Source organism: Sparus aurata, chromosome 17 (genome assembly GCF_900880675.1).
Source record: "Sparus aurata chromosome 17, fSpaAur1.1, whole genome shotgun sequence".
Classification (NCBI taxonomy): domain Eukaryota; kingdom Metazoa; phylum Chordata; class Actinopteri; order Spariformes; family Sparidae; genus Sparus; species Sparus aurata.
The window spans coordinates 803,893-826,467 of NC_044203.1; the positions used below are offsets into that span (position 1 = coordinate 803,893).

At 44.3% G+C, this 22,575-nt stretch overlaps 1 protein-coding gene across 6 annotated transcripts in view; it reads right to left on the minus strand.

Annotated features, from left to right (window-relative positions):
- The window catches only part of ano10a (anoctamin 10a), a 134,757-nt gene that overhangs the window by 58,351 nt on the left and 53,831 nt on the right, over positions 1 to 22,575 (minus strand). The window lies entirely within an intron of this gene.

Below are 22,575 nucleotides of genomic sequence, written 5' to 3' on the forward strand. Positions count from 1 at the left end.
ATATTTTACGACAGAAAGTTTAAATTTCAAGTTGTACTTTTTATTTTTTTGCTGCACCGGAGCCATGGCGATCATCAATGTGATACTGACAGAAAGTAGCACAATACGTGAAAAAGGCGAAGAAGAAAAACGTGCAGTGTCAGCGGTCACGTCCTCTTCCTTGATTTAAAAAAAATAATAATTATTACCTATTTTAAAAGAATAAGTAATAATAATTAATAATTACTTCTGGGCTACAACAGCAAAATGAATAGAGAGTTAATGGAATTATTCAGCTGCAACATCTCAGTTTGATGGCCTATGTATCTGCCTGACTGAGTTTAAAGGTTTTTTTTTTTTTTTTTGTAGCTTCCCCATATGTCCTGCCCTAGCGCCGCCTATGGATATAGGATATTAATATATTAAACTGCATTCATATCAGTGTAAACGTAATTTGCTCTACTGTTGTCTTACCATTGTTCTTAATCATATGTTTCCCCTGTGCACTCCAGGGAGTGTGTTTGTTTATTCATTGTAGAAATAGTTTTTTTTAATACATTTTCACACAGTTTCTCCCGTTTCTTTCTTCTGCCATCAGTGGAGCAGTTTCTCCTTACCCAAGTTATGTGCGTACGCATGGGTCAGAGTTTGCGTGGAGGACCGCACAGTTTCCCGTCAAGTTTTCTTTTTATAAATCCCACGGTGTGCGTAGAGAGTGGCGTACGCATTCTTTTGTGCGTACGCAACGTTTATAAATGAGGCCCCTGGACTGATCACACACACACACATAAACACAGACACACACACACACGCACACACACACACGCACATTAGCATTCACCCTACATTGTTGGACGTTTACAAATGGACACAATTTCAATGGTTTAAAACAAAAGAAGGACATTTAAACTGAATGAATTGTTTTGTGTTGGTGCTGACCGTTTTCATGTGACCCAGGATGAATTTTGAAATTGACTGGAGTGTTTTGATTTGGTTGAAGAAATACATTTTGTCCTGAAATTTTGTTAAAGCATTTATAATTATTGAAAAGTAAATTTGGAGTGTACATTATATGATTTGGATTTAAACCTTTTGTGGTGTGTGACCTTAGTGAAACCGTAAACCCTGAGGTAATAAATTTGATATAATTATAATTTATGTAGTTATATCTGGCGCCCTAATTAATATACTTTCAGATCTTCTTAAGTTATGCCACAGTTTATGAATGTGAATAAATGTATATGCATATTTTTTATCATTCCAATTTGATTTTTAAGATGCATGTATACACCTTAGTCTGACTAAAATCAGACCGGATCGGATTTCTCGTAGTCGTATTAAAACACCTAGATTATTCTTTTGATAGTTGCATTACTCCTGCCGTTCCATCAGATCGGATCGGATTTTCGCGTTCTACACAGGCTTGAGATTTCTTTCCCGGGGCCGTGAGCCGGAAGTAGACGGACAGCGGCGGCGTCTTTCCTCCGAAATAACCACAAGAAAGAGCGCCATTGTGCATCTAGTTTGTGTAATTATCATGTACACCACATACGAAATGTACAAAGATGTAGCTTCGTCTTGCTCTTCGTACACCATCTTTCTTGAATGCCGAGGCAGTTTGTTGTTGCTGGTGACGTAAAGAGGTCAGCTGGAGACCACTAGTTGAAATGGGTACAGCGCCACCTATCGTACTGGGGTATGACATGCTCCAGCCAATAATCCGGTCTTCTCACTGGCATGTATACTCGGATAATTGCAGTTGTCTAATTGAGTAGCATAGTCGGACTACGGCTGTAATCTGACTAAGCTGTGCATGTAAATGTACTGAATGTCTAGTACATCTAGTTTGGACTGTGGCTCCATCTAGTGAGCAAAATCTAATTAGTCATTCTACTCCTGTTGTGTGGCTGACGATATACTGACTGTATATACATCGATCTGCATCAACCATAAAACCCGTAGGCAAATGAAACCAACTTTGACCACATTGTAGCAATGTAATATTTTGCAGGGAAACATTGGATTCCTTGCATTCATGCGGGTACCACATTACTGTTTTTAACGTTATGCAAATTTGCAAAAAATCTGTAATATCGGCTTTCATGGTGCAAGGGACTTTTTTGTAGAGTACTATCAGGAGGACGTGTATGAAAAATTTCAAGTCAAAAGCACTTATGGCTTGGCGGGGAAAGCCTTTCGAAGTTCACACCCGATGTAATAGCGCCCCCATCTGACGGATTGGGAATGTCTGTCAGTTGGCCAAATTTGGTCCAGACTCAAATTCAGATGAACTATGGTAAACAGATGGTAAATCCTGATGACTTCAGTAACTTTTTCCTAGCGCTAAGATGAGGGTCACATTTGCTGATTTAAGTGAAATATCAGAAAAAATATTGGATGGATAGTAATGACATTTCATTCCCCCTTCAGGATGAGTTATAAAAAGTTTGGTAATTACTCTTTTAATCTAGTGACCATCATCGAAAACACTAACAGGTCATTATTTTAATTTGTCCAGAATTTGGTTAATAACCTAATTCCTGCTAATTATAACTAACTAATGCCATCTAATAACATTCCCATCAGCCTCAGCTGTACTTTGTGTTAAGTGCTGAGTAGCAAATGTAAACATGCTAAGACACTAAACTGAGACAATTAACTTTATTATTAACTTAATAACTTAATCAAAATTAATACAACCTAACTAACTTTTAGGCAGGTAGCAAACAAAATAATGTTTTATTAAGGAATACCGAGAAGCTAAAGGTTTTCCCAAGTTTTCCACCCTCTTTTATACTTGTTAGGTCAGGACGGAATTGGAAAATGTAGTTTTTTGGGTTTTTTTTCTTGTACTAAATCTGGGTAAGTCGCATGTGTAAATAATGTAGACAATGTGAATTGAACTTACACACTAACACAGATACAAGTCTGTCGAAATGGGAGTTCCTGAGACTAAAAACACATCTGGTGCTGTGGTATCCTGGGTGGCAGAACAAGTCTAAAACAACTCTATCACTCCCATAAAAGGAAGCTTTAATCAAACGCCAGGTTATCCTGACAGCTGCTGAGGAAGATAAAACACACACACAGTGAACAACTTTGCCATGAAGAGTGGGGTTTATCATTCAGCTCTGTGTGTGCAGACAACACATTCAATCCAACATGCAGAAGATCAATATGACCCAGTTTCTGCCTCAGTACCAGCAGCGAGTCGCTGTACAGCAAATTACTGTGTGACTTTACAGTGGGTTTGACCCGCACCCCCCTGAATATGTGTGTGTTTGTCAGTATTTTAGCTGTCTGAATGGAACACAGAGAGATGAGAGGAGAGGGCTGACGTTCACGTTAATACATTTGGAGTGTGAACGCTGGAAGAAACATACACACACACACACACACACATACACACACACACACACACACACACACACACACACACACACAATGACAGGCTGACAGGAAACCACACAGAGCAAAAACATATGCACATGAAAATCTCTCTCCTCCCTCAGACTCTCTCACCCATCCACATCTAGTTTGGACTGTGGCTCCATCTAGTGAGCAAAATCTTTAATTAGTCATTCTACTCCTGTTGTGTGGCTGACGATATACTGACTGTATATACATCGATCTGCATCAACCATAAAACCCGTAGGCAAATGAAACCAACTTTGACCACATTGTAGCAATGTAATATTTTGCAGGAATCCAATGAGGGCACGCCTGGCAGATCCATTTAGTCCTGGGGGTTGCAAGTGATGTCTCTATAAGTGGGACCCAATGTGGTCCCACAGATGCTTGATTGGATTAAGATCTACTGTACCTATATAAAAAAAACAAAAAAAAAACAACCCCTTTGATATTCTCTCCTTTGCTTTTATAAATGGAATCATGGTCAGTGTAAATTTAATATAAAAACAACATTCTCTATTGGATTGAGGTATTGGCTTTGACTCTGCTACTCCAGAACATTCACCTTGTTGTCTTTAAACTATTTCTGTGTAGCTTTCAGTGCATACTTCAGGCCATTGTTTTGCTTTACAATCCTTCTATAGCCTGCTGCCAAGAAGCATCCCAACATGATGCTGCCACCACCAAGCTTCACTACGGGAATGATGTGTTTGTGGTTACGTATGTAACTACGGTTCTATGAATCCTGGATGACCGCCAGAGGCGGTGATTCAGCACTGAATGTCTCCATCTCGCGCATGCGCAGTTCGAGTTTTTATACCAACAAAGTCACCTGTGACCCTTGATGATACCGGCAAGCCTATATCTTCCGGTGACATCAGAGGATCTGCTCCTGCAGAATCTTCTCGTGAAACCACAAGGACTCTGAGTGACAGAACGCTCTGGCGGTCATCCAGGATTCATAGAACCGTAGTTACATACGTAACTTTCGTTCTATTTCATCCTTACTGACCGCCAGAGGCGGTGCTTCAGCACTGGATGACCCATAACAACAAGGTCACGAGGAATGCCAATACATACCTCAGTGAGATGGGGCAGTAGAGGTGGGCAGCAGGGCCACACCCAGTGGGTGGGGAGTGGCCACATTCACCCGATAGAATCTGGAGAAGGTAGTTGGTGATGCCAACGATGCCGAAACACAGATGTCCCCCCAGGGGCACACCACGCAGAGCCGCCCATGATGTAGAGACAGCCCTAGTAGAGTGGCACCTCACCCCGGATGGCAGGGGGCGACCACTGTGTTCATACGCCTGGGTGATGACATCCACAATCCAATGCGACAGACGCTGCTTGGAGAGAGCACAGCCTTTCTTAGGACCACCATAACAGACGAACAGCTGTTCTGACCGTCTCGTGCTTGCAGTCAAATTTATATAGACTCTTAAGGCCCGCACAGGGCACAGCAGTCCTAACCTTTCCTCCACTGCGGGGGGAATAAACTGTGCCAGGTGGATAGGTCGGTTAAGGTTCGACGGTGAGAGAACCTTAGGAAGAAAGGCTGTATTCGGCCACAGAGTGACCCCTGAGCCATCTGAGTTCCACATCAGACATGAGTCACTGACCGAGAGAGCGTGTAGCTCCCCAACACGCTTTGCTGAAGTGATGGCAAGCAGAAAGGCAGTCTTAGCAGACACCCACTTCAACTCTGCCTGCGCCAGGGGCTCAAAAGGAGGCAGACACAGAGCATCCAGCACCAGGGGCAGATCCCACGCTGGAATTCTCTGTGCCTTTGGGGGTTGTAACCTCAAGGCTCCCTTTAGGAAAAGGGACACAAGTCTGTGGCACCCCATGGTGTTGTTGTCAACTTGAGCGTGTCGAGAGGAAATGGCTGCCACATACACCCTCAGAGTAGCAGGGGACCGTCCGCCATTCAGGAGTGACTGTAGGAACTCCAGAATTTTTGGGATTGTACAGTGCACGGGGTCCTCACCCCTGTCCGAACACCAGACAGAAAACAGTTTCCACCTGTTCTCATACTGCATCCGGGTAGAAGGCGCCCTAGCATTCAGTATGGTATATTGGACGGTGTCTGAGCACTCTGACAGCAGCGGGTTGGGCCCTGCAGTGGCCAAACCCAGAGCTGAAGGCGATGAGGGTCGGGATGCCAGACCCGGCCCCCTAACTGGGACAGGAGATCCATCCTGTGGGGGACAGGTCACGGTGAGCCGCGGCACAGCCTGTGCAGCAGAGGAAACCATGTCCTCCCTGGCCAGAAGGGGGCTACCAATAGCAGCCTGTGGCCCTGCTGGAGGACCCTCTGCAGTATTTGAGGAATCAGAGGCATCGGGGGGAAGGCATAGAGAAGACCCTCTGGCCAATCGTGGGCGAGAGCATCCTGGCCCAGAGGGCTGGCCTCCTCAGACAAGGAGAACCAGAGGGGACAATGGGTCGACTCTTCTGTGGCAAAGAGATCCACCTCTGCCCTGCCGAAGATGTCCCAGATATTGAGCACCACCTCTGGGTGAAGCCGCCATTCCCCCGGTGGAGGCTTGCAACGTGATAGGAAGTCTGCGGCCCGGTTCCGTTCCCCAGGCAAATACATCGCCCTTATGCTGGCTAGGCGGGGGGCCGCCCACAACAGGAGGTCCCGGGACACCTGCAACAGCCGTGCAGACCTGGTTCCCCCTTGGTGGTTTATGTGAGAGACGGTTGAGACGTTGTCCGACCGTACTAGCACATGCCTCCCTCTCAGGAACGGGAGAAAAAGCTGCAGTGCCATGTGCACTGCCCGTAGCTCCACCACATTGATGTGGTCCGAGCGGTCCTGTGCAGGCCACAGGCCTTGGGCTGTCCGGTTCTGCCACACAGCACCCCACCCTGAGAGGGATGCATCTGTTGTGACGGTCTCCCGACGGGATGCAATGGAGCCCATGGGCATGCCCTGAAGGAGAAATGATCTCTCCCTCCAAGGGGTCAGAGCAAGGAGGCAACGCAGTGACACCTTGAGTTTCCTGTGCCGGTGCCGCCTGGCATCCAAGTGGAAGCTGTTCAGCTACCTCTGAAGGGGACGTAGTGAGAGCAACCCTAGGGAACCACAGTGGCAGCAGCCGTCAGCTTGCCTAAGAGGCGCATATACTGGACATAGCGCAAGCAGCGGCCCTCCTGAAAGAGGAGAAGGAGGCGGAGGATGTCGTCCATGCGCCGAGGTGATGGACAGGCCTTCATGGCAACAGCATCCAGAGTCACCCCCAGAAAGAGTGCACTCTGTGAGGGAACCAAGCAGCTCTTTTGGAAATTCACTCTGGCCAAGCTGGGCCACATGTGAGAGGAGAATCGCTGTGTCCCGGGTCACCTGAGACCGGGTTGGACAGCAGGGGTGAGAGGGCTGCCGCCACACACCTGGTGAACACACGTGGAGAAAGGGAGAGGCCAAACGGGAGAACCCTGAACTGAAAATGGCGGCCCTGAAAGGCAAACCGCAGAAATTTTCAGTGGTGTGGTGCAATGGGGACATGAAAGTACGCGTCCTTCAGGTCTACTGAGGTAAACCATTCCCCTCTGGCAACAGTACGCAGAACCTCTGCAGTGCCAGTACTCTCAGAGCTGGACCACGCCTGAAGAAAGCACTGGCGGGAGCCGGCTGAGCCTGCAGAACATCCAACTGCAGGCGGGCCAGGGCCATACGAATGATGGCACCCATGGAGTTATTCTCGGACCCAGCACCAAAACTGCGGGCTGAGGAGCAGGAGCTCTCCCCGGAGGTGTGGGAGGCAGCGTCCTGGGGGACCACATCCGCCCCGTAGTCAGCAAACTCAGTGGCCAAAGCAGCCACGGAGAGCACATCCTCCTCTGGTTCAAACATGGAGGCAGGGGGAGCAGGAGCACCCACATCCACTGCACCAGTCCCAGACTGGATGGCTAGGAAGAGGGACTTCATTTGATTTAGCTCCTCAGTCAATTGGTCCACCCTGGAGGCCAGTTTAGACTCCTTGACCCTCTTCCCAGAGGAGGCGCCAGCAGCCTCTGCAGCCCGACGTTTAGGTCGGCTAGGCTGTGCTGGAGGCAATCACTGGGCTGGGGTCAACTGGTCCGGCTCCGGAGCATGGCCCAGCAGGTGTTCAGCCTCAGCCAGTCTAGCAACCCGCACTGCCCGGGGCATGAAGCTACAGTTCATGCACGGGTCCTCTGAAAGCCCCTCCCTCAGGTTATCGAGGCCAAGGCACGGAGGACACATATCATGACCGTCTTCAGACTGCAGAGCGGCCAGACAGGCCGAGCAGGAGTGGTCACCAAGCATGGTGACAACTGGTTCAAATACAAGCAACTGAGAAAAACAACGGATGCTGGGAGAGGGAGCGAACGCACTGCCTTCACCAGCAGGTGTCGCACAACAAACGCAGTTAGCCTTTGTGGCTAACACTTCTGCTAACTACAAGGGCAACAGCACCCGCCTATGCTGGGAGCGGGAGCGAGAGCACTAGCTTCACCAGCAAGGGTCAGCTTGCTGCGCAAAAACAAATCAATGGGCACAACCGCATGTGCCACAAAATGCAAACTTAAGTAGGCCAGGCGAAAACGCCGGTATAACTGCCAAAAGGAAAGCAAACACAGCTCAGGATGCAGCTGTTACAAAAAATAGTAATATACACCTATGATGGGAGAGGGAGCGCACACACTGCCTTCACCAACACGGGAAAACTACAACGAAAGGCGGGTACAAGTTGTACAAATTACTCACAGATGTAACAGTAGTACGGATGTCGGGAGAGGGAGCGAGTACACTGGCTTCATCAACATATGAAGCTACAACTGAAAACGGATACAACCAACGGTGTACCGATTACACAGACAATAGGTCAAGCGGACAACACTGCTAATGCCCGCAAATGACAGCACAGATGTTGGGAGAGGGAGCGAGTACACTGGCTTCACCAACATAAAAAACTACAAAGGAAAGCGGGTACAACCAGCGGTGTACCGATTACACAGACGCTAGGTCAAGCAGGCAATGCTGACCGCTAGCGCCCGTAACCAATAGCACAAATGTCGGGAGAGGGGGCGAGTACAACGCCTTCACCAACCTTATTTAACAAAAGAAAGAGATACTCAAAGGAAACGTAACACTACGCCTGGTATACTCAGCCAGTTGTAGAGACGAACCGATGGTGATCCGAAGGGGTGTCCGCGGCAAACCGCAACAAAACTCCCGTCTCAGCTCGTCGCAGCCCTTGGAGGGCGAGCAGCTCGCAGCTCCGACAGGTTGTCGCAAGGTTACCAGCGACGAAGCAGCAGTACGTGTTTAGTTCAGCTAGAGCTCACTGACGTACGTCTATCTGCGAAGCGAGAAGATGAAAAGGAACAGATCCTCTGATGTCACCGGAAGATATAGGCTTGCCGGTATCATCAAGGGTCACAGGTGACTTTGTTGGTATAAACACTCGACCTGCGCATGCGCGAGATGGAGACATTCAGTGCTGAAGCACCGCCTCTGGCGGTCAGTAAGGATGAAATAGAACTCCATTTTGGTCTCATCAGACCAAAAAACCTTCTTCCAGTCGACCTTGGAGTCTCCCACATGTCTTTGTGTAAACTCTAAATCTAGTAGAGATTTAATGAGATTTCTTCAACAGTGTCTCTCTCTTCGTCACTCTCCCGTAAGGCTTTGACTGGTGAAGAACCCGAGCAACAGTTGCTCTTGCAGGGTCACTCGGTTTGTGAGGATGGTCTGCTCTAGGCAGAGTAACATATGTGCCATATTCCTCCCATTTTTTAATGATGGATTTAACTGAATCTGGGGGATGTACAGTGACTTGGAAATGTTTTTGTATCCGTCCCCTGACTTATACATTTCAATAACCTTTTCACAGAATAGCTTGGAGTGTCCTTTTTTTCCATTTTAGTCTGGAATAGTAGCCATTTTTAGACAGGGCACCAAGCCTGCCAATTTGACAGAGGCCAGCAAATTGGGGGTCTGTTTTGGACCGCCGATTTTCCACCTCGGAGGGTACACTTATTTCCGCCTTGCCTGCGATCTAAAAACGAGGCGTCACTGTGCCGGCCTCTGCGTGAGGTGGGCGGAGGTGTCGATGACCTGCACTGTTGTGCGACCCACAGCCGGGGAGTTTTAAAACCAGGAAACAGCTGATCACAGCAGTCAGTCCATCATTTCATCCGCGGACATTAAGATGAGCAATTGGACAGCCGCTGAGATCCAGGAGATGCTAGCATCATCTCGGTCTCTAGAGCTGTTTGGTTGTGCTAGCTTGTTGTTGTGTCGGCAAGCTAAGAATGGTCGCTACTTTCAAATTAAAAGCCCCCCGCTAAGAACCCAGTTCTAAACTCCAATGGGGTGCAATGTAAAGCTCTTATTTTGAAGACAAATTCTATGTCATTGTTTACGCCTACCTCAGAGGCGGCTTTTGGAAAAGGAGGAATATTACACCTCTGTTTTAGAAAGACAGGCCGGCACATTGCTGTCCTTACCTTGGAGCAAATGTGCCACCTTTTCTTTCTAAAAAGGGCTAGTGATTCATCAGTGGCTGGTGCTTCCATCGACAACTTTATACTACACATTCACTGAACTCAGGGGATCTCAATTTCACTTATTGTGAGACTAAAGGCACCAGTTGGCAGGACCACTTTTTTTTTTTTCTTCAATTATCTTTTTATTTATTTTGACATTTAGTAATATAAACAATCAGAGAAATGAGGAAAGACAGACAAACAAACAAACAAAACAGCAACACAAATGAAACAGATAAAAAATACAGCAGATTAAATCAAATCAGTCCATGGTCACAGTTCATCCTTTATGAGTGTTATGTAAACATGCCAAACCCTATCATGATGTGGTAGTGTCAGAGGTCCATAAGTGGTTCCCATATCCTTCGGAAGACCTCCCCCTTATTCTTTTGGGCATATGTGCATTGTTCCAGTCTTAAAGTTTCATTTAGGATTTGTTTAAACAGATTATACGATGGGGGTCTTTGTTGATTCCATTTGAGCAAGATGCATTTCTTTGCTATATAGGAGATTATGATAATCCTCTTCCTGTGTATGGTATCCAGTGTCTCGTCTAATTCCGTACCAAATAGGTATCGTGTTGGTGTGATGTCCAGCGGGGTTTCCACGACCTTAACAGTTAGATCATGTACCGCCTTCCAAAAATGTTTTAATTTCCTGCATTCCCAAAAAACATGCATAATTGACCCTTTACAAGTTTAACAACGATGACATCTGGGGGATGAATTAGGAAACATTTTACTTAAGCGGAGCGGAGTAAGGTACATCCTGTGCATGAATTTATAATTTTGTTCAGTTATTTTGTTACAGGACAGTGAGGAAAAAACATTCTGACATATAGTATTCCACTGGTCTTCATCAAAAGCACGCCCCATATCCTTCTGCCATATGTGCCTAAGTGGGGTCAAGGAAGAGCTATAATGGTCCAACAAAGCAACTTAAATTACAGAGATCCTTCCCTTCAACAATGTGGACTTCACCAAGATCTCCTCGAGATTTGTCAGCCCCAAAGACAGGCGTTTTTCCCTTTTCAGGGTGTTTATTAGATTGCGAATTTGTAGGTATTTATAAAAGTCCTGTTTTGGAATGTCATATTCTGACATTAAGTCTGCAAAGGACTTGAGTGTGTCCCCGGCTAACAAATGTTGGAATTGATGTATACCATTTTCTCTCCACTTTTGAAACAAGGAACTACCAATAGATGGTGGCAGATCTGGGTTGGGGGATAAAGGGGAAAGCCTGGAGATCTTGCCAAAATTCCCACAAAACGTATTTATATCTTGCCAAGCCCGAAGAGTGTTGTAAACTACATATGTTTTTGTTAGTTGAGTTAGTGCATTTATGTTATTAATGAATGGTAGCAAGGTTGTGGGCATAGGAGTACAGAGTTCTTCTTCTATATCTATCCAGTATGCATTGTTACGTCTTTGCACCCAGCTAATCAGGCCCTTAGTCTGGGCGGCCCAATAGTACATTTGTAAGTCTGGTAATGCCAGTCCTCCCTTCTCTCTAGATTTTGTTAAAGTTTTAAAAGCTATTCTTGGTGCAGAGTTTTTCCAGATAAAAGAGGTTAACATTTTGTTTATAGATTTAAAGAATGTTTTGTCCAAGTAACAGGGCAGTGACTGAAATAGATAGCTAAAACGGGGCAGGATATTCATTTTAATTACATTAATTCGTCCGAGAAATGAGATGGGGAGCATTTTCCAGTGTTCTAATTCTTCCTTAACCTTTTTAAGCAATGGGATGTAATTTATAAGGTAAAGATCTTTAAGTTTCGGAGCCACATTCACCCCAAGATATTTGAAGCTGTTCTGAGCCCAAGTGAACGGTGAAATGGCCCTAAGTCTATCAGAGACTGATGAATTAATTAATAAGGCATTGGATTTTGTCAAATTGATTTTATAGCCTGATATTAATCCACATTTGGTAATAAGGTCTAATAATGCTGGGATTGATCGCTCGGGGCTGGTTAAGTATAGGATTATATCATCCGCATATCGTGAAATTTTGTTCTTTGTTTTCCCGATATTGATACCAGCAATCTCTTCGTTAGCCCGTATGGCTTCTGCGAGTGGTTCAATTGCCAAGTTAAAAAAAAATGGAGATAAAGGACACCCCTGCCGGCAGCCTCTAGACAAATTGAATTTTTCAGTGAGGGTACCATTTATACATATTTGGGCTTGTGGTTTGCTGTACATAGTTCTGACCCACCGAATACATTTTTCACCAAGATAAAATTTCTCCAGAACAGCAAACAGATATGACCGCTCGACCCTGTCGAACACTTTTTCAGCGTTGAGTGAAAGTAATAGGGCTGTTCTGTTGTGTAGGGCCGAGTGGTCGATTATATTTAGTAGACTCCGGATATTAACAGATGCATAACTTGCCTTCACGAAACCAGTCTGGTCGGGATTAAGGATCCGGGGCAACAGGTCTTCCAGCCTGCGTGCGATTAATTTTGATAATATCTTAAAGTCAACTGGAAGTAATGAAATTGGGCGAAATGATGCGCATTCAGCAGCATCTTTATCCTTCTTGTGTATTAATGAAATTATTGCTGTCTTCATAGTGTCAGGAAGAGCGCCATTTTCAAAAAAGTCTGTGAGCATAGGCATAAAAAGTGGCTCGATTTGCACCCAGAAAGCCTTATAAAATTCTACCGGGTGTCCGTCTAAGCCTGGAGTTTTTCCAGAGGGCACTTCAGGACTTGATTGCTTGCAACACCTCCTCCGAGGTGAATGGAGCACTCAGCTGCTCCTTTTCATCCTCTGAGATAGAGGGTAAGGATATTTTTCCAGAAATCTATGAATATCCGTTCCAGAGGGATTCTCTGACGCATAGAGCTGTGTATAAAAATCAAGAAATGAGGACTTAATTGATTGTATGTCATATTTCAACTGGCCTGCCGCATTACGTGTACACTTTATTGTGTTTTCGGCACGTTCTTTTTTTAGTTGATAGGCTGAAAGTCTACTTGGCTTGTTACCATATTCATGATATCGCTGTCTGGTAAAGAACAGAAGTTTTTTGATATGCTCTGTTTGAATGAGATTGAGATTAGTTCTGGTTGCGTTTAATTTTCTCAAGTTTTCCTCTGTGGGAGATTGTTTATGACATTGTTCCAAAAAGATTAGCTCTTTCTTAAGTTGTTCTGTTTGTTTAACAATAGATTTTTTTTTTTGCAGATGTGTAAGAGATCAACTGTCCCCTAATAACCGCTTTAGCTGTGTCCCACATCACTGCCGGAGTAACGGGGGAGGACGCATTATCCTGTCTATACTGCTCTAACCATTTTCTGATATTGTTACAAGCTTCAAAGTCTGTCAGGAGTGAGGCATTAAATCTCCATTGTTTGGTTTGATTCATTTGCTGAGGGAGGGATAACCGCAGGTACACTGGTGAGTGGTCTGATATAAGGATGGGCCCTATATCACATGAAACTATAGATGAGAGATGATCCTGGGGTAGAAAAAATAAATCTAATCGGGAGTACGATTTGTGTCTAGCTGAGTAGAAAGTGTAGTCTTTCCTTGTAGGATTAAGTTCTCTCCAGACATCGACCAGACCTACATCCGCCGAGGCTAACCTCAGAGTCTTAGAAGCGTTGGGGTTAGACAGAGTGGTTGAGGATTTGTCTAAGTTACTATCCATATGACAATTGAAATATCCGGCAACTATTCCAAAGTCTGTGTTATATTGATTGAATAAGGTGATCATATCCATCGTGAATTTAGGGTCATCCTCGTTTGGTGCATGTACATTCAGCAGTGTCAGTTCTTCCCCATATAGCATCCCCCGAATTAGTATGTGTCTGCCCTCAAAGTCACTATATTGCTCCTTAAATATGAAAGGCAATTTTTTATGAATGAGTATTACTGTTCCCCTTTTATTGCTGGTAAAACTAGAGAAATAAGCCTGTCCGACCCAATCTCTCTTAAGTTTTTTGTGCTCCTCATTGGACAAATGGGTTTCCTGAAGGAAAGCTATGTCTACTTTTTCCTTCTTTAAGAATTTAAGAACTCTTTTTCGCTTAATTGGATGGCCAAGGCCTCTGACATTAAAAGTTGTTACATTAAGTGTACTCGACATACAGAGTTCTGCATGTCATATTGGTTTCGTGTGACCATGATGCATTAAAAGGAGAAGGAAAAACAATACAAGACTGACGAGCTAATAAAAAAGAAACAAAAAGTGTAACATGAGTAGAGCATGAGGGGCCCCCTCTACTCACCCCCTCCCCGCCTCCCTTAGCCTAGTCCCCAAACAACAAGGCAACCCCACTGGAACAAGTAACATCCTCAAGTTGACCGACAGGTAACAATTATCCGTCAACAACACACATCTTGTTTGGAAAAAGCGTTATTTCTGTGCAGGAAAATAGGCAAGAGAAGAGTTTAAGCTTAGCTTTCTTAGGTGGTACTTCACCCTAACAGCAAGCATGCAGGTAAAAAATTAAAAACAAATATTTGTATCTGGATAAACAATAACAGTAGCACAGAAAAAATAACATTTTTTCAAATATGTAAAAACCAAAGTATCCAGCAATTAGTACTATTTAAAACACAACTTGAAACAAATTTGGATTAATTACAGGGTTCGTAGAGCCTATACACCTGCTGCTCGCAACCCATCTTGGTACCATTGCTCTCTTCTGTGTTTCATACTAAAAAAGTAGGCTATCACTCATCGAAAATAAAGTGACAGTCACACACAGGGACGACAAGAATTCACAGAAAATAAATAAATAAAATAGAATAAAAATAAAAAAATAAAACAGAAGTTTTTAACTGTCTATTTGGCATGTGTCTGCTGTTAATTGTTCATATTTCCCACTGTTTTAGAGCAGACTGGCTTAAGTGACCACCACCAAGTCCGGTGATGAGACCATTTCCCTGCACATAAGTTAGTGCACTCACCCCTCTCCATGTATGAGAAGCACTTCAAACCTGGTCTTGTGTAGGCTGTTTGGCGGAGACCTTGCGGTAGAATTCCTCAGCCTCCTGTGGGGAGGAGAACATCTTCCCGTTGTGTAGCACTCTCAGCCTGCACGGTTGGAGGTGAAATCCTCGGAAGGTCCCCATGTCAGCAAACAGATTTCTTACGGTGTTGAACTCCCGTCTTCGTCGGGTCGTCTCCGCTGAAAAATCCTGGACGAATGCGAGTTTGGATCCGTCGTGTGTAATGTCCCGTTGTCTTGCAGAGCGTAGGACAAATTCTTTATCTTGGTAGTTTAGGAAGCAAAGAAGCACGGCTCGGTTCTGGTTGGGAACTGCTGGGGCCAGGGTACGGTGGGCTCTCTCCAGTGTTAATGCTTGGTCGGGTTCGGTGCCCAGCCACTGGTTCAGCATAACGTTTATAAAGTCCAAAAGAGGACGCGTACCCTCAGCTCCCTCCTTGAGACCAAACAGCCGGATATTTTTCCTCCTCCCGCGGTTTTCCAAGTCCTCGGTCTTTTCTTCCAGGTATGTGAGCCGCTTTGTTGCTTTAGCCAGAGCCCTCTCGGTCTTGTCCAACACGTCCTCCGTGGCGGCTATGCGGGCTTCAGCCTCCTCGATTCTTTGTTCATTAGCCGTTACATCTCGTTTAATTTCACCTAGATTATTCTCCATCACCGTGATAGAGTTCGTCAGCTCCCCCCAGTTGGTTGTTTATTCCATCCAGCTTCGAGCTGAACTCGGAGCGGAGTGATTTAAGCTCAGTTAGCACGTCGGCTACATTAGCCATGTCACTAGCTTCGATGTCTTTGACCGGAGATGCTGTCTTCGCGTTTCGTGAGCTTGTTTTGCGAGCGTTCGAGAAGATGACACACTCCATGTCTGAGGCTGTTTTATGTGCGAAGTTGTACAGAGCCGCCACGCTATGCTGCCATCTTGCTCGGGCTCTCTAGCGCCCCCCGGCAGGACCACTTTTGAATTAGGTCAGTCAATCCAAATCAGGTGAATAATTCTGCAATCACTTATTTTCAATCATGTATTTTTAATTAATGGACATTACTTTGCAGAAATCTGTTTTCACTTTGAAAGGAATGAGGTATTATTTAATTGTTTTGTCAAAAAAGCCAAATTATGTGATTCCATTTACAAAGCAATAAAAAGAAGTGAATACTTTTTATAGCCACTGAAGGGAATTTAGAGGCCAGGCCGGGCCTTTAGCTCTTTGTCACATTCCTTGGGTCATTCCTGTGCAGAACAACACACTGTAACAAGATGACCAATGCTGTTTCCTTGAACTGTCAATGGTTTTAATGTTGTGGCTGGCAAAGCTTAGGCCTATTAAACCTTGCATTCCAACAAAAGGGCCTAAAATATGTGCACCCCACTTTCCAAGCATACATTATCATTGTGGAAATCCCAGATTACTTCAAAGTAAAGAATGAGTATTGTACCTTTATCACTATATATGTATTTTTTGGGTCTTTTATGTCTTTATTCACAGGACAGCTTGAAAGATGACAGGAAACAAGATGAGACAGAGGGGGGACGACACACCGCAAGTCAGACTGGGCCACTGCAGTAAGGACAGAGCCTCTGTACATGGGGTGTACACTCTACCAACTGAGCTACCAGGGCACCCCTTACCATGTATGATCTTAGTTTTCATATACTGGTTGTGTGTAAAATCGCTGCAGTGAAAAAGACCATCAGGCACACGGAGCACACTGGAGACTGGTGGCTGCCACGCACACTGCCTTTTCTAGAACACCACCCAATACATCTTAATCTCCTCCACATGTATTGTATAAATTATCAAAGCCTGGAAATAAAGCCAATTAAAGCTCTCACACAATCTTTACACTTCATATCCTTATTGGGAGTCTTATTATAATACAGACCAAGTTCATGGTTACACAGCAGAATAAACAACTTCTGTTCATGTATCAAACCCCCATTTTCAAATGAAATTTCAGGGTGGGGGATAACACTGTCACAATCATTTTGGTAAGTGGAATAGTTAGTGTGACTGGTGTAAAGATTCAAGACGTTTATTGTCACATCGAGAGGAGCCAGCTGAGGTGGCTCAGGCATCTGTTTCGGATGCTCCCGGGACGCCTCCCTCGGGAGGTGTTCCTGGCATGTCCCTCCGGGAGGAGAACCCGAGGAAGACCCAGGACACGCTGGTGTGACTATGTCGCCCAGCTGGCCTGGGAACGCCTTGGGGTCCTCCCGGAAGAGCTGGAGGCAGTATCCGGGGAGAGGGAAGTCTGGGTGTCCCTGCTCAGGCAGCTGCCCCCACGACCCGGCCCCGGATAAGCGGATGAAAATGGATGGATGGATGGATGGTTGAACAAGTAAATTTGGGTGAAAAAATGTATTTTTGAGACTCCACTAAAGAAATGGTAAATAGTGAAAAATGAACAACAACAACAACCAGTGTGTGTGCTGTGTGTCTCAGGGTACTGTATCTCCTCCTTGAGGGCAGCACAGAGGTTGTTGTGAGGATGAGTGGGGTCCTTGATGACCCTCAGGGACTTCCTGAGGCACCACTGGTCAAAAGGTTTCTGCAGGCTGGCCAGCTCAGACCCTGTGATGTGCTGGGCTGCTCAGTCCACGTCCTTGCTGAGGCCTGAGGTGCCGTACAAGGTGATGGAGCCACCTGTCAGCAGGTTTCTCTATGGTGCCCCAGGAGAAGTCCCTGAGGATTTGGGGTCTCAGGACAAATTTCTTTAGGCACTTGAGACTGGGCGAAAGTGGGTCCGGACTAAGAAAATCCCGTCTGTGGTGAGTGCTCGCCTTCTTGATGTTTAAAAGTGTTTCTCTGTTAAAGTGATCCTGTTGTTGTTGTTGATACTGTTGCTGCTGCTCCCGCCACCAAAACTGCTCATTTTAGTCCAGATGAGATCCTTAACCTGATAAAAACTAAGCTGACACAAAAAGAAAATATATGCAACTACTTAACCTGCTGATTACTATGACTGTAACAAACTCATAACCTCAAAAACACTAACAAATTACAAAAGACACTAGTAACTAAATTAAACTGCAAGGCTTTTGAAACATCACCCTACCTCCACGGTGCCATCCTGTAGGATTACTCCTTTTTAAACATATTCATTTCAATTTCAATTAAAGGTCAAATGAGAGGCAGGGTGAGGCATACACCGATCAGGCATAACATTGTGACCAGTGACAGGTGAAGTGAATAACACTGATTATTTCTTCAGCATGGCACCTTTTAGTGGGTGGGATATATTAGGCAACAAGTGAACATGTTGTCATCAAAGTTGATGTGTTAGAAGCAGGAAAAATGGGATTTGAGTGAGTTTGATAAGAGCCAAATTGTGATGGCTAGACAACTGGGTCAGCGTATCTCCAAAACTGCAGCTCTTGTGGGGTGTTCCAGGTCTGCAGTGGTCAGTATCTATCAAAAGATGTCCAAGGAAGGAAAAGTGGTGAGCTGGTTACAGGGTCCTGGGTGATCAAGGATCATTGATGCACGTCGGGCACAAAGGCTGGCCCGCTTGGTCTGATCCAACAGACAAGCTACTGTTGCTCAAATTACTGAAGAAGTTAATGCTGGTTCTGATAGAAAGGTGTCAGAATACACAGTGCATCGCAGTTTGTTGCATATGGGGCTGCATAGCCGCAGACCATTCAGGGTACCCATTCTGACCCCTGTCCACCACCGAAAGTGCCAACAATGGGAATGTGAGCATCAGAACTGGACCATGGAGCAACGGAAGGTGGCCTGGTCTGAAGAATCACGTTTTCTTTTAAATCACGTGTATGGCCGGGTGCGTGTGTGTCGCTTACCTGGGGAACACATCGCATCAGGATGCACTATGGGAAGAAGGCAAGCTGGCGGAGGCAGTGTGATGCTTTGGGCAATGCTCTGCTGGGAAACATTGGGTCCTGCCATCCATGTGGATGTTACTTTGACAGGTACCACCTACCTAAGCAATGTTGCAGACCATGTACACCCTTTCATGGAAACGGTATTCCGTGATGGCTGTGGCCTCTTTCAGCAGGATAATGCGCCGTGCCACAAAGCAAAGATGGTTAAGGAATGGTTCAGGAATGGTTTGAGGAGCAGAACAACGACTTTGAGGTGTTGACTTGGCCTCCAAGTTCCCCAGATCATCTGTGGGATGTGCTGGACAAACAAGTCCGATCCATGGAGGCCCCTTCTCCAAACTTATAGGACTTGTTGCCAACATCTTGGTGTCAGATACCCTAGCACACTTTCAGGGGTCAAGAGTCCATGCCTCGATGGGTCAGGGCTGTTTTGGCAGCAATATTAAGCAGGTGGTCATAATGTTATGCCTAATCTGTGTATATCACACCATCAGGGGCCTCATTTATAAAACTCTTTGGAGAATCCACATGAAAGATTTGCCTACATTTGACGTGTACATATTCCAAAAAATCTTCTGATTTACAAAACGTGGCATACACCCAAAAATGCGCAATTTCCTTTTATACAAACCAAATTAACTTGGAAATAGTTAATTTGTAGTCTGCTGGAGTAGTTTGCTGGAATAGCAGCATCTCAGCAGCAGGCAGGAGGAGACTTGATAAACTTATCAAGAAGGCCAGCTCCATCCTGGGATGCCCTCTTGACCCAGTGCAGGTGGTGGGAGAGAGCAGGATGATGGACAAGCTGTCATCGCCACACTGTATTTTGTAATGTTTGTACACTAAATATGTTCATATGTATATAGGAGTTTGTTCTTTCTGTTTTATTTCTTACCTTTTTAAAAAAACAAACATTTGCTTATTTTTCTTTATTTGTATTGCTATCTAAAGTACCACTGTCCTTTTGCTGCTTGTAGCAAAGGAAATTTCCCTGTTTGTGGGACAATAAAGGAATACTGATTCTGATTTTGTAATGTGCGCTCATGGATCAGAACTTTTTCGCGCTCTTCACGGCCACATCAAATCATATAACGATCAATGCAAAGCGCCTTATGATTGGAAGTGAGCTATGAAAGGTAATATTGGTGCAAAAGGTTTGAGCACCTGTAACAGTGGAATTTGTAGTTGTGTACAGTGATTGTGTATGTGTATCAGTAAATTTGTGGTCACATACTCTATGAGTTGTGTACTTGTAGATTTTTTTTCTCTCCACAAATACAACACAACACTTACACATTCACAAATTCTTAATTACAGGTGCACAAATCCTATTTTACAAGTCACAAATTAAAAAACTGACACGCTCAAATTTTTGCTCCTATTGTTGTAGTATATTTGGTGCAAAACATATTTGTGTATCTGGATCAAACAATATGAAGTTGTGGACAAAATATTAAATACGCGCAAATCTGAATGTGAACTTGTGCAATAAATGTTCAATGTATGTAAAATAATTTCTCACGAAAATATTTGTTTTTTCGTTTCGTTTCGTTTTCTTCCACTTTCTCCATGCGGGTCGCGGGTGATGTTACCGCTTTATACCATCTTTTTCAAGGTAGAGCGGGGGTTGCTGGGGCCAAATCCAGTGACTCTATGGGCGAAGGCCAGGGTACTCCCTGGATGAGTCGCCAGCTCATCGCAGGGCCCTTACTGATGGCAGTGGCTGCCACGAAGGTGCCAACTGCACATCAGGAGCAATTTGGTGTTCTTTTAAAACACAAACACAAATCGATAAGTACAACTGCTCGAATCTTCCCCACGAGTCACAGATTCTGTTTCCTTCAACTACAAATCACAAATCGCGCCTCCACTGAAATATGTAGTACAGAACTATCTGTGCATTAAGTCTATGAAGCAAAAGGCGGGTGCTGATCTGAGATCGACTGATCCCTCACAATGAGGATATGGAGAGTAACCATTGTGCGAGAGCTGTCATTGGCTTTATTTCCATCATTTACAAAATCCATGGTTGAGGTTGAGATGTACCAGGTGATGTTCTAGAGAAGAATGTGTGTGTGCCGACCACCACACTGGATTAAGGGCACTATGTGAACCTCACAGAAGCCCTTTTAAGATAGAAAAGGCAGCACATTTGCTCCAAGGTAAGGGCGGCAATGTGCCGTCCTGTCTTTCTAGCAGTTTTTATACTTGGCAGCAAGCCACCAATTTAGCCTTCTTTTCTGTGGCTCTGTCCGCAGTTTTAGACAGACGGCAAATTGGCGGACCAAAACAGAAAAAACGGCGGCTTGCTGCCCAGTATAAAAACGGCTAGTGTGCGACACAGCACAGTCGTGTTCACGTCAGTGATTTTACACCCAACAGCTATACGAAAACTAAAATCATACTTGGTGATAGACATACAGGTTCATTCTTGAATGCTGCCTGGTGCAATCTTGGATTAACAACAAACAATGATAATTTCAGCAATTAGTTAATAAACAGTCTGTCCCTCTCTGCTGCACTCTGGGTGAAATGTGATGGTGAGAAAGCGCTAATCAAATATTGATTATAGGTTTGAATAGATCTTTTACAACTGAATGGTGTGTTTATGAAATAGCTATACTTCACTACACAACAACTACAAACAGCTAGTTTGAATGTTTATGATAATGTGGATCTATAATTAATATTTAATATGAAGTGAAATCAAAGGTAAGATGCATCATTATAGGTAGAATAATCCATCTGATATTTAATTTCTACAATCAGGCTTCTATTCACCACCTCACCATCAGCACTACCAATTCTCCTTGCCACCGAAATGTACTTATGCATAGGTCAAAGTTTCTGTAAATTTACATGTATTTTAAAAAAATATATATATAAATCTTAAAATGTGTTGACTGTGTCAGACTTGAAGACTTTGAAGTTCTACATATTCATACTCAGAGTTTGATGACTAATAAATGGGTCATTCCACACCTAAGCAACAAGGACCTCCCAGTTTATATTATGAATTTTCATTTAAATTCATGTAAAGACTTCTATTAAAAACGCTGTAGCTAATACTTTACTAGTCATGATTTTTTAAAGTTATTTTAAGTTAAAGTTAAGAATATGTCACTTTCTCTCACTTTGTTTTGACTGTAAACTTTCCCAAGAAGGATTATTTCAATTTCCTTGAAACTTTGTATGTGAACGTGTCAATATTCATTGCATACATATTAAAAACTCTGCACTCTGCTGCAAGAGGCCCCCTATACTGGACCAAAAATAGACGGAAAGAGGAATTTTGCAAAAGCATAAGAGATCATAAAGGTTATAATAGGAATTAATGGAATTAATGGGCTTCGGGGTGATTTGCATACTTACACAGAGCTATGTGGAAACAAGGCATTTAAGCCTTAGAAGAACACTTTTGTACCAAGCCTTAAAGGACAGAACTTTTTTTTCACAATCGACATTTCGTTGTGCAACTTTCAGGGTCCTGGTGTCACGTATGTTTGCTTCCTGTCATGGTTTACTGAGACACAAAGGGAACTGAGCCATTATTAACAAAATGAGTTCGTCCTTTGCTTCCTTTGCTATGACTAATTCAAAATGTCTGCTGTGAAAAAGGTCTCCACTGTCTAGTTTCTACTCTAATTCCTGATTTAATCTTGTAAATAACATGTCCTAATCTAATATTCATGTTTTCCTACATTATAGAGAAACACATAACACAAAATCTACAGTGAGGCAACATTTAAATGAGTAAAGTCAAATGCAAAACAAAAAATGAAAAAATAGGACAAGCTAAGCCTTGATTCATTGTAAATCCCGCCAAAGTAATTACAGTAGACGCCACAGATATACTGCAAACGACAGC